The sequence below is a fragment of the Scylla paramamosain genome, chromosome 6, assembly GCF_035594125.1.
Source record: "Scylla paramamosain isolate STU-SP2022 chromosome 6, ASM3559412v1, whole genome shotgun sequence".
NCBI classification, from domain to species: domain Eukaryota; kingdom Metazoa; phylum Arthropoda; class Malacostraca; order Decapoda; family Portunidae; genus Scylla; species Scylla paramamosain.
The window spans coordinates 1,535,001-1,547,500 of record NC_087156.1 but is presented as its reverse complement, the minus strand read 5'-3'; the positions used below and the strand labels follow the sequence as shown (position 1 = coordinate 1,547,500).

Sequence of the window (12,500 nt, the reverse complement as noted above, 5' to 3'; positions counted from 1 at the left end):
GTCCCGCATCCAAACAACCCCTCTCTTCGCATCACCAGACCAGCGACACACGAGTCTCGCCTCACACAAGTCGTTATCAGGCAAGCAGACTTAGGAGGACACGGCACACTAACACAGCCACTATGGGCGGAGCTGTAAGGGCGGTGCCTCGCTGTGGGAAGGAGGATGTGTGCAGGTGTAGCCACGAATCACCTTCCTGTATCTCCCCGAGGCCCATCACGTCACACTCACACATACTGCTCTTTGTATAGTTAAAGGCTCATATTCCTAAACATTTCGTAGTATTATCCCTTACATTTAACAGGCTGTAGAGCAAGTCATACGAGTTTTCAAGCCTGTTTTCAAGATTCTTGTGATAGTTTGACAGGATTCTGGAGCTTTAATAGTAAAAATACCCATGAAAAAGGAGTAATCATCTCTGTAGCCTTTTAAAATACTCCTTATGAGAGACCACCGTGTTTATACTGGCCATTGTATACAGCTTATAGTCAGTGGCTGAGTAATGTACTGAACTCCCCTTCTCTGCGTCTAAAGCACTGCCTCAATATCAAGTCCCTGAATAAAGTAAGATTATTAATTGCTAGGTTTTGTAAGGAGACTGTCATCAGATTGGAGGCCTTTAGACTGAAGGAAAACACAAAAGGCAGTAAAAGTGAAACCAGCAAATCTTAAAATACAGTTCACAGTCAAAAGTCGAGTGATGTATCAAACTCTTCTCTGCTATTAGTTCTACCTTTAGTCTTTGGATCTGCTGGGAGTCTATCAATCGTCAGTTTTTATAAGGAGACTGTCAGCAAGTCGGAGGTGGAGGTGAGTGTGGCGGCAAGTTACGAGTACTCCGCTTGTAACCACGACTGTACCCACGGCGGATGCTGAACCAGTCTGGAGGATGACGAGCAGTAAGTAGCATGAGGCAGGAAGACGCGGACGAGTTACATCACGTTCACCTGCTGCTAATTTCCAACCAGGAGTGTCAGTGACCAGGTGGGAGAATCCTTGCGTCCCTGGCTATAAATTTCAGCCGTTCACTAATATGAAATACAAACACCAGCATTATACACTCGCTTAGAAAAATCTTCAGGTAACTAAATAGTCTACTGTTTCTCCCGTGTCATTAACTATAGATTACAACCATTCACCAGCATGAAACACAAACAGTACACTCACTCAGAAGGTCTTCAGGTCAATATATAACCTACAGTGTCTCTGTGTTATAACCACAGACTGAAACCGTTCATCATCTTGAGACACAAAGAGTAGACTCGTACACTTGCTTAGAAATTCTTCACACCCCTAAAAAAAACTTACACTGTTGATGGCTGCGTCTCCTGTGTCACCAGTTACAGACTCGCAGTTCACCAAAATAAAACAAATACAAACTCACTCGCTCACTCACTAAATACTTAAAACATCTGCAGTGTTGATGTCTGCGTCTCTCGTGTCACCAGCCAGACTCCCGCAGTTCACCAGAATGAAGCACAATAACAGCAGCCCCAAACACACTCCTCTGGCAAGTCTTCAGGTCACTAAATAAAACTTGCAGCGAGTCCAAGCTGACACATACTAAGGCGCGATCCCAATCAGCCTCGCGTGGAGCCATTTAGCACCGCGTCCGCCGCCTGGCCTCACGTGCGGCCCCTCCTTAACCTCCGCGTCCCACCCCGAGGATCCACACCGCCTTATTTCTTCCCCACCTCGTTATCTCCCGCCAAGGCGCGAAGAGTTATCAGAACACTTGACAAATGATTGCCTGAGACTTCACCCTCTCATCGGCAGTTGTTTGCGTAGTTTTGGCCACGCTGGACTCCTCAGGTAACGCACGCCTTGCTTTTTGAAGGTTTGACTGTACTGACTGCAATGGGTGACAAGAATTCTTCGATGCCAAAGCTTCTGGGGTGAGGTAATGCAGAGAGATGAATGCGATGGCCACATCAGACCCTCCTCGGTTGTTTGTAATTGTCACGCCTCCCGCCAGGGGGCCGCGCCAACCACCTAACTCTTCCGAAGCCCCGCCAGATGGCAGCCTGCTTTCTTTACTTTATGTTGCCTGATTTACTTTATGTTGCCTGATAAGTCCGGCTTTCTACTATTTCACTGGTAAAGTGGTGCAAACAGTAAACTGACGAATGTAGTTTATAAGGTAAAGGCTCATATTTCTAAATTTTTCGATGTTTTATCTAGATTTTCAGCGTATAAACTTTTAACAGACGCTAGAGAGAGTGAACAAGATTTCTGAAGAGTTTTCATGATAAAAGTGATAATTTAACAAGTATCTTGCATCAGTAATAGAAAAAAGAACCCAACTAATCATCTGTGAGACCTTTGAAAAACAGTTCTTGTGAAAGAACAATGTGTTAAGGAAAACTAAACACGAGAGATCCGTCAGGGAAGCGTCCTCCTCTACATACCTCTCGCCTCTCATTCCCTCGCCCGCAGCTCTCCACTCCACCCTTGCCCTCACACGACCTCCTCCACGTAAATCACTGCAGTGAGCAAATTTCTCTCTACCATGTGATTATACTGCGCGGATGATAAATGATACACTCTTATATCTCAAGACGAATGGATGGCAAGAGGACAGATAAGGGCGTGTGAGGACGACCCTGGTACAATACTGCAGGGACTCCGCCTTCTGGGTCCCGGGAACACCAGGAGCCATCCCGCCCCGCCCCGCCCCGCCCCGCCCCGCCCCGCCCCATCCCGTCCAGCCGCGTGACACTTTGCACGGTACATGTAAACATTTCTGATTTTGAGTACACTTTTAAGAAGTTGTAGTGGAAGCTACTGGTGTTTCTATGCGTGTTTTCATGATTCTAGTGAGTGTTTTAACAAGAATCACGTACTTTATGAATTTTAAGCATGTTTCTCGATTCTACTTATAGTTTTAACAAGAATTACATATCCTCTGAGTTTCAAAGTGCGTTTTTAAGATTCTAGTGACAGATTTAACAAGGATTACGGTTCATCAAGGAAAAAACACTGATAACACAGCTAATCATCTCTGTGGCCTTTAAAACCAATCCTAGTGTTTGAAAGTACGGACAGTGACACATGGACGGCAGGTGGTGATAAAACAAGGGGGTGAGGCAGGCAGGGAGCAGGACAGTGGCTTGAGTGTGGGTACGGAGCGCAGGAGATTGTTGGTCTTCTTTGATCACGTTACTGTGTGTGTTAGCATCAGTAACAGTGTTGACTTTATTTGAACTCTTGATTTGTATTAGTGATTTCATTGGTGGGTCTATTGTAATTCACTTTTGTTGTGTGTTTACTTATTTATTTACTTTTTTTCGTCTTTATTTTATATTTATTTTTGTAACTGACTTGCATTCATTATCTTTTCATTGCTCATTATTTTAAAGGTAAACTGCTTATGCTTTAGGGAAAAAATATGTAGCCATTAGAATTATGTTCATTAATTAGCAGTGAGATGTGTTAGACTGAATAATTACATACATTATTAAGGTATTTAAAAATATTAAGATGTGAATGTTATACTACAATTCTCTTTCTTGTCACTTTCATGACGGTCTGAAAAAATAAACTATGTATCTCTCAGCATGATTATATTTTCCTACTTTTCTACGACTTTGACTTTTTCGAGAAAGGAATATCAAGGCACATCCGCAACTGAATTTCTCTTGGTTCTCTTATTCCTGTTTTCATTTTTTTTTTTTTTTGGGGGGGGAAAAGGCATTTGAGAAGTTCTTTTTTTCTTTCTCAATCTCAATGATGGATAAAAAAATAACTGATTAAAACTTTTCGACTTCCTGGATGGCGGCAACTAAAATTATTATTTTTCTTTTTTGTCTGCTTGTTCTTTTTTTTAAGCTGATTCATTAACTCAAAGAAAGAAAGAAAAAGAAAAGAAACAATCGTTTAGTGCAACGGAGAAAGTAAAGAGGGATAGAGCTAATAGATTTACTGTATTATTCCACTTCTCCCTCCTCCTCTTCCTCCTCCTCCTCCTTCTCCTCCTCCTCCTCCTCCTCCTCCTTCTCATTTTTGTCCTTACCCTTGCAACTTCCTTAACATGTAGAAAAGACACAAACATTTGTACAACACACGTGGAGTCATAAGGGAATCTAAGAAAGAATAAAGATCGTAATTGTAATCTAATTCTACCTCCTCTCCTTCCTTGTCTTCATTGCACCTTCCTCCTTCCCTTCCTATTACTCCTTCCATCCCTCCCCGATCCCTCCCTCAACCCTCCGTCACCTTGACCCTTAAAAATGTAGCTTCTGTGACGGGAACAAGAGCAGGTAATTAAGCGAGCACATGGGTGACGCCGTGGCCTCGAATCGATACACTTAGTAGGCGCTAATTGTGGCCGGGCCGAACTGCCTCGCACGATAAAAACGGCCAATTATCACGGCGTCCAGGGGCTGCCGCGGGGCCGGGGAGTGGTTGTAGGTGTCACTCTGGGCTCCAGGGGGCCGTCCTCTGAGGGGCATGGCTAAACTCACTGCATCTCTCGTGTCTTTGTGAAGCCTCGAAGGTAAGACATAAATCATGTTACTGAGTCGCGGTGGAAAGTGGACGCGCGTTTCTGTGAGTCTTACCCGGACAAGAATGTGAAATAATGTGGTCGCGCACGATTCTGGGCCCAGAAAACGGAATGTAGTTGTCAGGAGCGGCGGGAGGGGGTCTGGAGGCCGGCCCTTGTGTGCCCATCACCTCCCCGGGGCTGCCCAGCGCACGCCGTCCAGGCCAGCTTCTGCGGAGCCACGAGACGCAGGGGGCCACGGACGCTCCTGCCGCTGGTCACACCCGTCGGTGGAGGTTCGCGTCCTTGCCTCGTGTTCTGAAACCTTACAGCGTCTAACCTCGAGCTCTTTCAGCAGGCTGGAGTTGAAGTTATTAGGTTTTCAATGGTGTTTCCATGAGTCTAGTCATAGTTTAATAGCAAGGATTCTAGGTTATCAGTGGGAAAATACTTATGAGAACCAGACTAACCTTTGAAAACAGTCCTGATGAAGCACACCTGGCTCTCGTCTTACTTCATCCCTTGCCTCATGCCGCTGTCCAATCAGTAATAGGAATGACGCTGAAGACAAGACTCTGTCGACGTGACGCTTGTGTTTTCCCACCAATAGTGCAAAATCCTAGCTAAATTGTTACTAAAATCATGAAAACACAATTGAAATATCTAGTAATTTCAATTACAGCCTGTTAAAAGTAATCAAGATCAGACACGGAAATGTTCAGGAATACGGAGCTAAGACACATATTGAACGATCCATTCCATGAAGCATCTTGTTAAATGAAAAAAAAATATCAGCTCTTACTAAGATACCCCTAGTGGTGATTGTCCCGTGAAGACTGTGAGTCGAAGGGAAAGGTGTACGTGATAACATGACCCTTAGTGACAGAAAGGAAAGCAGCGGGAGGAAAAGCTGCACTGACATGTCAAGCTGACATGTCATGCTGAGTCAAGGCCACGTCTGCCCACACACTGATCCTGGCAGAGCACAGTAAAATTAATGTAACGTGTAATGTGTACCGAATATAAGACTCTTCACAATGTAATATGAACTTGCTTTGACACTTTTTTTTTTTTGTCTTCTAAGGGACTGGTATTTTCAGTGGGTCTTTTTTCATTAGAGGGCCTTTTTTTTTAAATTGGTCCTTTTTTGTATCAGGGATCTTTTTATCAGTCTTTTTTTTTTTGTAACTAATCGAACTTTTTAATCAGCTTTATTGCCCTTGGCTAGAGCCCCTCTTATACACACACACACACACACACACACAGAGACACACACCTCAGAAAAAAAAACACTTGATAGATGAGGATTTATCAGATGTGCACTCCTTATAAGCGAGATCCTATTGTGTACACGTGCAAACAGCAAATGGCAAATGACGATGACCGGCCAACGAACCTGACACAGACAATGAAAACAAGGACGCCAGTGACATTAATAACAGCCACGAAAACTATCATTTGCATGCGTTATGTTGATTTTCTTCTGTGCCAATTGATTCTGTATTCAGTTCCTCATGTTCCCGGACGCAATATAATTATCTTTATCTTTGTTGTTATTATTATTAGAATTGTACACATTATTATTATTATCATTATTATTATTATTATTATTATTATTATTAATAGTAGTAGTAGTAGTAGTAGTAGTAGTAGTAGTAGTATCAGCAGTGGTAGTGGTAGTGGTGGTGGTAGTAGTAGTAGTAGTAGTAGTAGTAGTAGTAGTAGTAGTAGTAGTAGTAGTAGTAGTAGTAGTAGTAGAATTCTATACAAAACGTAGTAGTAGTAGTAGAATTCTATACAAAACAAACACCTCTGCAACGACAATAAAAATAAAATAGAATAAATAAATAAAGAATAAACAAACAGATGAATAAATAAATGCATAAAGAACAACGACATGGGCAAAGACAAGAATTAGATCGGCAAAAAACAATAAATAAAAACAAAAACAACTTATTCCAGATCACCTTTATACTCTCTCTCTCTCTCTCTCTCTCTCTCTCTCTCTCTCTCTCTCTCTCTCTCTCTCTCTCTCTCTCTCTCTCTCTCTCTCTCTCTCTCTGCACTACAGCTCACACCTTCCCCTCACTGATAATACAATACAAACAAATAATTCAAAACATAAACAAATACACACATTGCCCGGCGCCGCTCCGCCCTCCGCACCTTGGCCACTGTGATAATCAGAAATCACCATTAATCTCTTTCAGAAACGCCACGCGAGGACAGAGCCATCTAGCGTCCGGATGTTCAACGATGCCCTAGCGATAGGCTCGTGGGACGACCCGCCGCCGCCGCCAACAGGACCGAGGGACTTCCTTGTTTATACCCAGGGAGAAAGAAGAGGTGCAGGTTGTGCTACACTCTTTTCTCTCTCTTTCTCTTTGTGCAGCTTTGTGTGTGTGTGTGTGTGTGTGTGTGTGTGTGTGTGTGTGTGTGTGTGTGTTTCTTGGGACGAATAGTTATACATATACAGTTCTTATATATGATACTTTGCATGTATCTAGAATAAAATAAAAAAAAAGAGAATAGGACTTTTTTTCTTGTCAGGTCCACGTTACCTATCTATTGAAGAGACTCAAATGTATGTGAAAAAAAGGCACCTTTTTTTTTATGCACAAGGGAGGAGATCGGGGGAGCAAAGACAAATTCAGGAAAAAAAAAAAAAGAAAAGCCCGTTAAATATCCCTTCCATAAAAAAAAAAAAAAAAAGATTAAAGGAAAGAGCATTGAAAAAGACAATTCAGATCTGAAGACGACTCTTTCAATCCATTTACTGCCCTTTAGGTACATCTTTCCTTAATTACTAACCACTGTACGATATTTTTTTTTTTCTTTGCTCCACAGTCGCTTCCAAAACGATATACTAGATAGAAATTAAAAAACCTATTCTACTGATTTTCTTTCTTTACTGTTGGTGTATGTAACGTCTTTGTACGGTGCTTTCAGTGTTGTAAACTATTGCATATCCAAGTGAAATTAAACATGATCAAGTCTGAAATGTTAAAAGTGATTAATGGAAAAAAAGAAATGTCCAAGAGTGAAAGAATTAAGGGTGTCTTTTAATATACACGGTGAGAGGCGACGGTGACTGCAGCGCCAAGTTTTTGTCCCTCAGATGTGTGTGGGAGGGAGGAGAGTGACGTGTGTGTGTGTGTGTGTGTGTGTGTGTGTTAATGCATGTTTCTTTACGTATCACTTTAATATTAATAGCTATGTTCGCTTTATGTTTTTATAACTTTTTATTTATGCTTTATGCTTTTATATCTTTTTTATTTAATCTTAATGCGTAGTTTAATTTATTAGTTCATCTATTACTGTGCTGTTAGGATCATATTTGTTTTACAATAATTCAAGCTTATTCATGTTATTATCTATGAATCTTAGAAATTAAGACTATGTAACAGATGACTGTGTTCAATAAATACTTACATAACGTGTGTGTATGTGTGTGTGTGTGTGTGTAGAGGACATGTAGAACAGGAGGGCAGTGTGTGTGTTATCGAATGTCCCTTTGCTGTAGCACTGAAACCCTTATTATGTGGCTTGAAAAGTTTACTAACACGACTCTTGAACAGTCGACAGTTGCACTAAGATTGCTATTTTTGGCGGCATTACAATCACTCTTCGCCACAACTTAGAACTCTACCTTTTTTAAAACAACAGACTTAAAATACCTTTCTCACACGATCTATTTAGATTTTTTTTTCTGTTGTAAGTGATGTACATTTGTGGTCAGAAGTCGAGTAACCATCACAAATTTCTTTGATCTGCATTTACTCTCATAAGAACATAAGGACGTAAGATAAGCTGCAAGAAGCCATCAGTATTACACGTGGCAGTCTCTGTATAAAACATACCAACCTACTCTCATTCTCAAGTCCTTTGTGCTGCTGAGAATATGTCAATTAGCAGGCATTCTAAGGAGACTATCAGTGAATTAGTGGACTTAAGATTGAGAGAAAACGTTAAATCTAGTATAAGTGATTGCAGACTGCATATAATTAAGTACCTTTCTCTTAAAATTAATAATTCATGCTTTTTTTTATCGCATTTGGTGTACAATCTCATCATTATCTTGCAAAATAGTCCACTCGGTGACGCCACGCCCAAACACACACACACACACACACACACACACACACACACACACACAGTCTGGCTGCCTGCCCTACTTGACACACCCTGCGCTACACTGCTTTACTCTCTCACCCCTGAACTTAACAAATCTGAGTCGTTCAGCCCATTTGTCCTCACGCAGCCTTCCCTTTGTTTCCCTCACGCTTAAAACCACGCGCCGCCTCCACCCTCCTCGCTGCCCGCCCCTCGCTGCCCGCCACACCCTCCTACATTAAAACCTGTATTGCACCACACCCCTTCTTCATAAGTACGTCTTCTTTCTTTCTCAGTGTGTAAGAGTGAGTGCACCCAGATGCAGAACATACACACGCCCGCATACACACGTCCACAGACAAGCCCACAGTTTTAAATATTTGTCTTATTATCAATCAAGTCTTCTCTGTCATTAGTAATTGTCTCAGTGTTGAACATCTAACTTCTACACGCAACAAGTAATACATACATGAAAAAATAAATAAACAAATAAAATAAATAAATAAAAACAGTAGTTCCTGCATTCTTACACAAACTAACTTGGAGCACACACACACACACACACACACACACACACACACTCGGCACCCTGGTCCTGCCTTGCCCTTGTCTGACTCAATGATCACGCCTCAGTGGGGGAGACAGGGTGGTGTTCTCATCCCATGACTGACAACATTCCCTGGTCGGGGCGTAGAACCTCTGCGCCACCACGGCCGCCACGCTGCACCACGGGACACATCACCTACACCAGGTCTTCTCTACAGGCACCAAGAAGGATACTCCACTAAACCTTTTACTGCTATAGCTATCCTTTGTTAACTTTCAAAACACCGTAAAAAGCATTTGCATGGACACCCGAAATAATAAAGAGATTAGGTTTCATAGACAAAAGAATAAATAGACGGACAAAGAGATAAAGAACCAGAGATTATGGTGGGGGTGTCTAGGGGGTGTGTAGAAATGTGTACGTGTGTTTTGGGGTGTATAGGGGTGTGCACGAAAGAATAAAGAGAGGGAATTTCTTTTACGTTATAGAAGTACTTAAGAAACTAATACGAAATCCAGAAGTCGTGGAAGACTATGGGGGAAATCGTCCAGCAAAGAAAGTAGGTAAGAATTTTGAGTTTGTCGTTTATTAAAAGAAAAAAAGGCACACGAACACAGAAAAAAAGAGTAAGCAGTCTTGTTTTTTTTTTCTTTAAGCTACAGAAATAAGAAACTAGTAAAAAAAGAAAAAAAAAGGTGAAGTTATTGGAAAAGATGTCCAGCAGTGAAGAAGTTAATTCATAGTTTGTCAAGAATTAAAGAAAAAAAAATACGATTTCTGCGAAGTAAGTGAGCGAGAGCGATGACAGGCGTTCCTGGTATTTGCAAAGGTGAGATCAATGTCCGTGCTGTCTTTCTCGCGCCCAGGACACCGCACGCCACACCAGCTAGAGAGAGAACAATGGCCGCCTCCTCACCCCTCCTTGGCCCGGCTCTCCCCGGGAGCCACAACGAGCTGGGCCACGTCAGCACACTCTGTTATCAGGCTGCCGGTGATAGATGAGAGCGGAGCATGACTGACAGATTCGCGAGGTGTGAGGGGCGGCCGTATCTTGATGGGGTTGTGGGGCCCCCCGCGTGAGGCCTCGTGTTGGGGCTGGGGAGGCGCCGCGGCCGCTGATGCTCCGCCGATTATACCGAGACCCAAGCCTTGTTGGATAGCGCGCTTTTTGTCCACCTCACTCACAGGCTTTGGTTTTGTTCTGTGTATGTATCAGAGGGCAAGTTTGCTTAGATATGTGATTTCTTAATGTTTTACTGTAGCATTTTATTACCGAGGCTTCTTGGATAGCGTCCACCTCACTCACAGGTTTAATTCAGTGACTGTTTCGGAAGGATAGTTTGCTTAGATATATGATTCCTCAATATTTTGCTTTATTATTTATTAGCAAGACCGAAACCTTGCTGGATCAGTTTTATTATTTTCTTTGATGTTCAGTCAATATACCAAAAAAAGATAGTTTGCTTAGATATACAGAATCTATCAGTATTTTTGCACATTTCTCTAGTTACCGGCACCGAAGTCATGTTAGATCGAAGGATTATTTTTTCCTCCCTTCACTCGGAAATTTGAGCTGAAAGTGTTCACTCACTATATCAGAAGACAAGCTCAGATCTATGACCTCTCAATATTTTTCCTATCACAAGCATTAAAGTATTTGCGTTACATTTACGAGCGACCGGCGATACCAGGACCGAGATGCGAAGATTGTCACTCAGCCGAGCAACCTTTCATTCCTCGAGCATTTCCTTTACGAAAAGAGGAATTCATTCATAACATAAGATGGAAATGATTGTTCAGGGTCAGTGGAATGAGAACGACACGACAAATGATTCTGACCTTTATAATGAAGCCTTCAAGGGCCTTGCCTCCACCAGCCCGGCGCAGGCGTGGGAGGAGGAGGAGGAGGAGGAGGAGGGAAGGTGAGCGACCCCGGGAGGGACGCACGTCACAGCCAGTCGTTTAGCGATGAATTATGAGAGGAAACAGTTACATGCTACGACACGCGAGTCACGGCCGTCACACTCTGAGACACGTGACGGTGACTGTGTGCAGTACATAAGCGTCCAAGGAACATTCACCAGCTTTATATTCCGCTATGCTTCTGTTATTTATTTTCTTTGTATCACCAACCTCCTGTTTCTCTTGTACTTCTATTTATGTACCTTTCTCTCAGTTAACTGTTTGTTCAGGGTACGAGTATAACATCCGATTTTCTGCGTCCTTTTATGCATCTTCTATATATTTCTTCACCAGATATAGGTATATTTTCAAACGTTTGGCTTCTTAACGAGAGTGTTTCAACAAGGTATAGAGGAAAGTATAGCAATTTTCAAGGATGTTTTAAGATTCTAGTAACAGTTCAACCAGGACTTTGTATCACAAGTGGAAACAAATATCTCGGTGAAACTCTTCCTCTATGCACCTAATACGTATATCTATTTCTTCACCGGATGGAGGCAGCTATTTTCAAAGATTTCGGCATCCTATGGGGAAAAAACGTTTAACAAGCTCTAGTGGAAGTTATAGTGGTTTTCGAGTGATTCAAATTTTGTGTAATCCTTTTTCTGACTATACCCTATTGGGATTGGCAGCTTCAATGACCCTTTTTTCTTCATATTTATTTATTTTTTTTGTTACCATAGGCCAAGACTCATCTCACATAATACAAATAGATTCTAGTGACAATTCAACAAAGATTCTGCATCACTAGGAGAAGCAAATATTCCGGTGATCTAAGTTCCAATCCTGCCGGAAACTGGGGACTTTTCAAACTATCACGTAGCGACCGAAGAATACCAACATGCTGTACCTTTGACGGTGACTGCATCGGGAGCTCAATGGGGGAGAGGTTAACATGAACCTCTGCAAGGACGTCCCTCAAAAAAACCCTGGCTGTAGTACCATGGTCAGAGACGATCATCTGAGCCTATCTAAGCCTAAGTATCTAAAAGCAGAAGCGGACGGCCATCTTAACCCTGAAATACAACATTTGCAGTAAAAATGTCTGAGCTAGATTAATAACAAGAAAACAAGGGCATGGCCATAGAAATGGCAATAAATATTTGAGAACATAGACACTTTAATAAAGACATAGTCGAGAGATGATAAGGAGAGATTATAACAACAGAATACTGAGATATATCACCCATGGAAAGAATGTAAGGAATGTAGTCCCGCTAGGAGTCCCAATCTCTTTTCCTTACCGTGCTTATGGAAAAGTAAGTACAGACAATGAGTTGTAAATGAATGGAACTGGCAAGCAGAGAACGTGACAGACGCTGAACAATTTGAAGAAGAGGCTGGACAGGTAAGTGTATAGACGTTAGATAGTCTGAAGAGGAGATTCGATAAAAT

The 12,500-nt window shown here is 42.1% G+C and overlaps 1 long non-coding RNA gene across 3 annotated transcripts in view; it reads right to left on the bottom strand.

Moving 5' to 3' along the window:
- The window catches only part of LOC135101194 (uncharacterized), a 53,705-nt gene that overhangs the window by 23,008 nt on the left and 18,197 nt on the right, over window positions 1–12,500 (bottom strand). The window contains exons 3-4 of one of the 3 annotated variants that reach the window (XR_010269141.1): window positions 4,954–5,058; window positions 3,684–4,801 (exon numbers count right to left, since the gene is read on the bottom strand). The exons of 1 other annotated variant lie outside the window; for it this stretch is intronic. This is a non-coding gene — a long non-coding RNA (uncharacterized LOC135101194). Of the gene's footprint in view, window positions 1–3,683; window positions 4,802–4,953; window positions 5,059–11,782; window positions 12,122–12,500 lie in introns of those variants that run through there. One more of the 3 variants, XR_010269142.1, reaches the window with a different exon arrangement.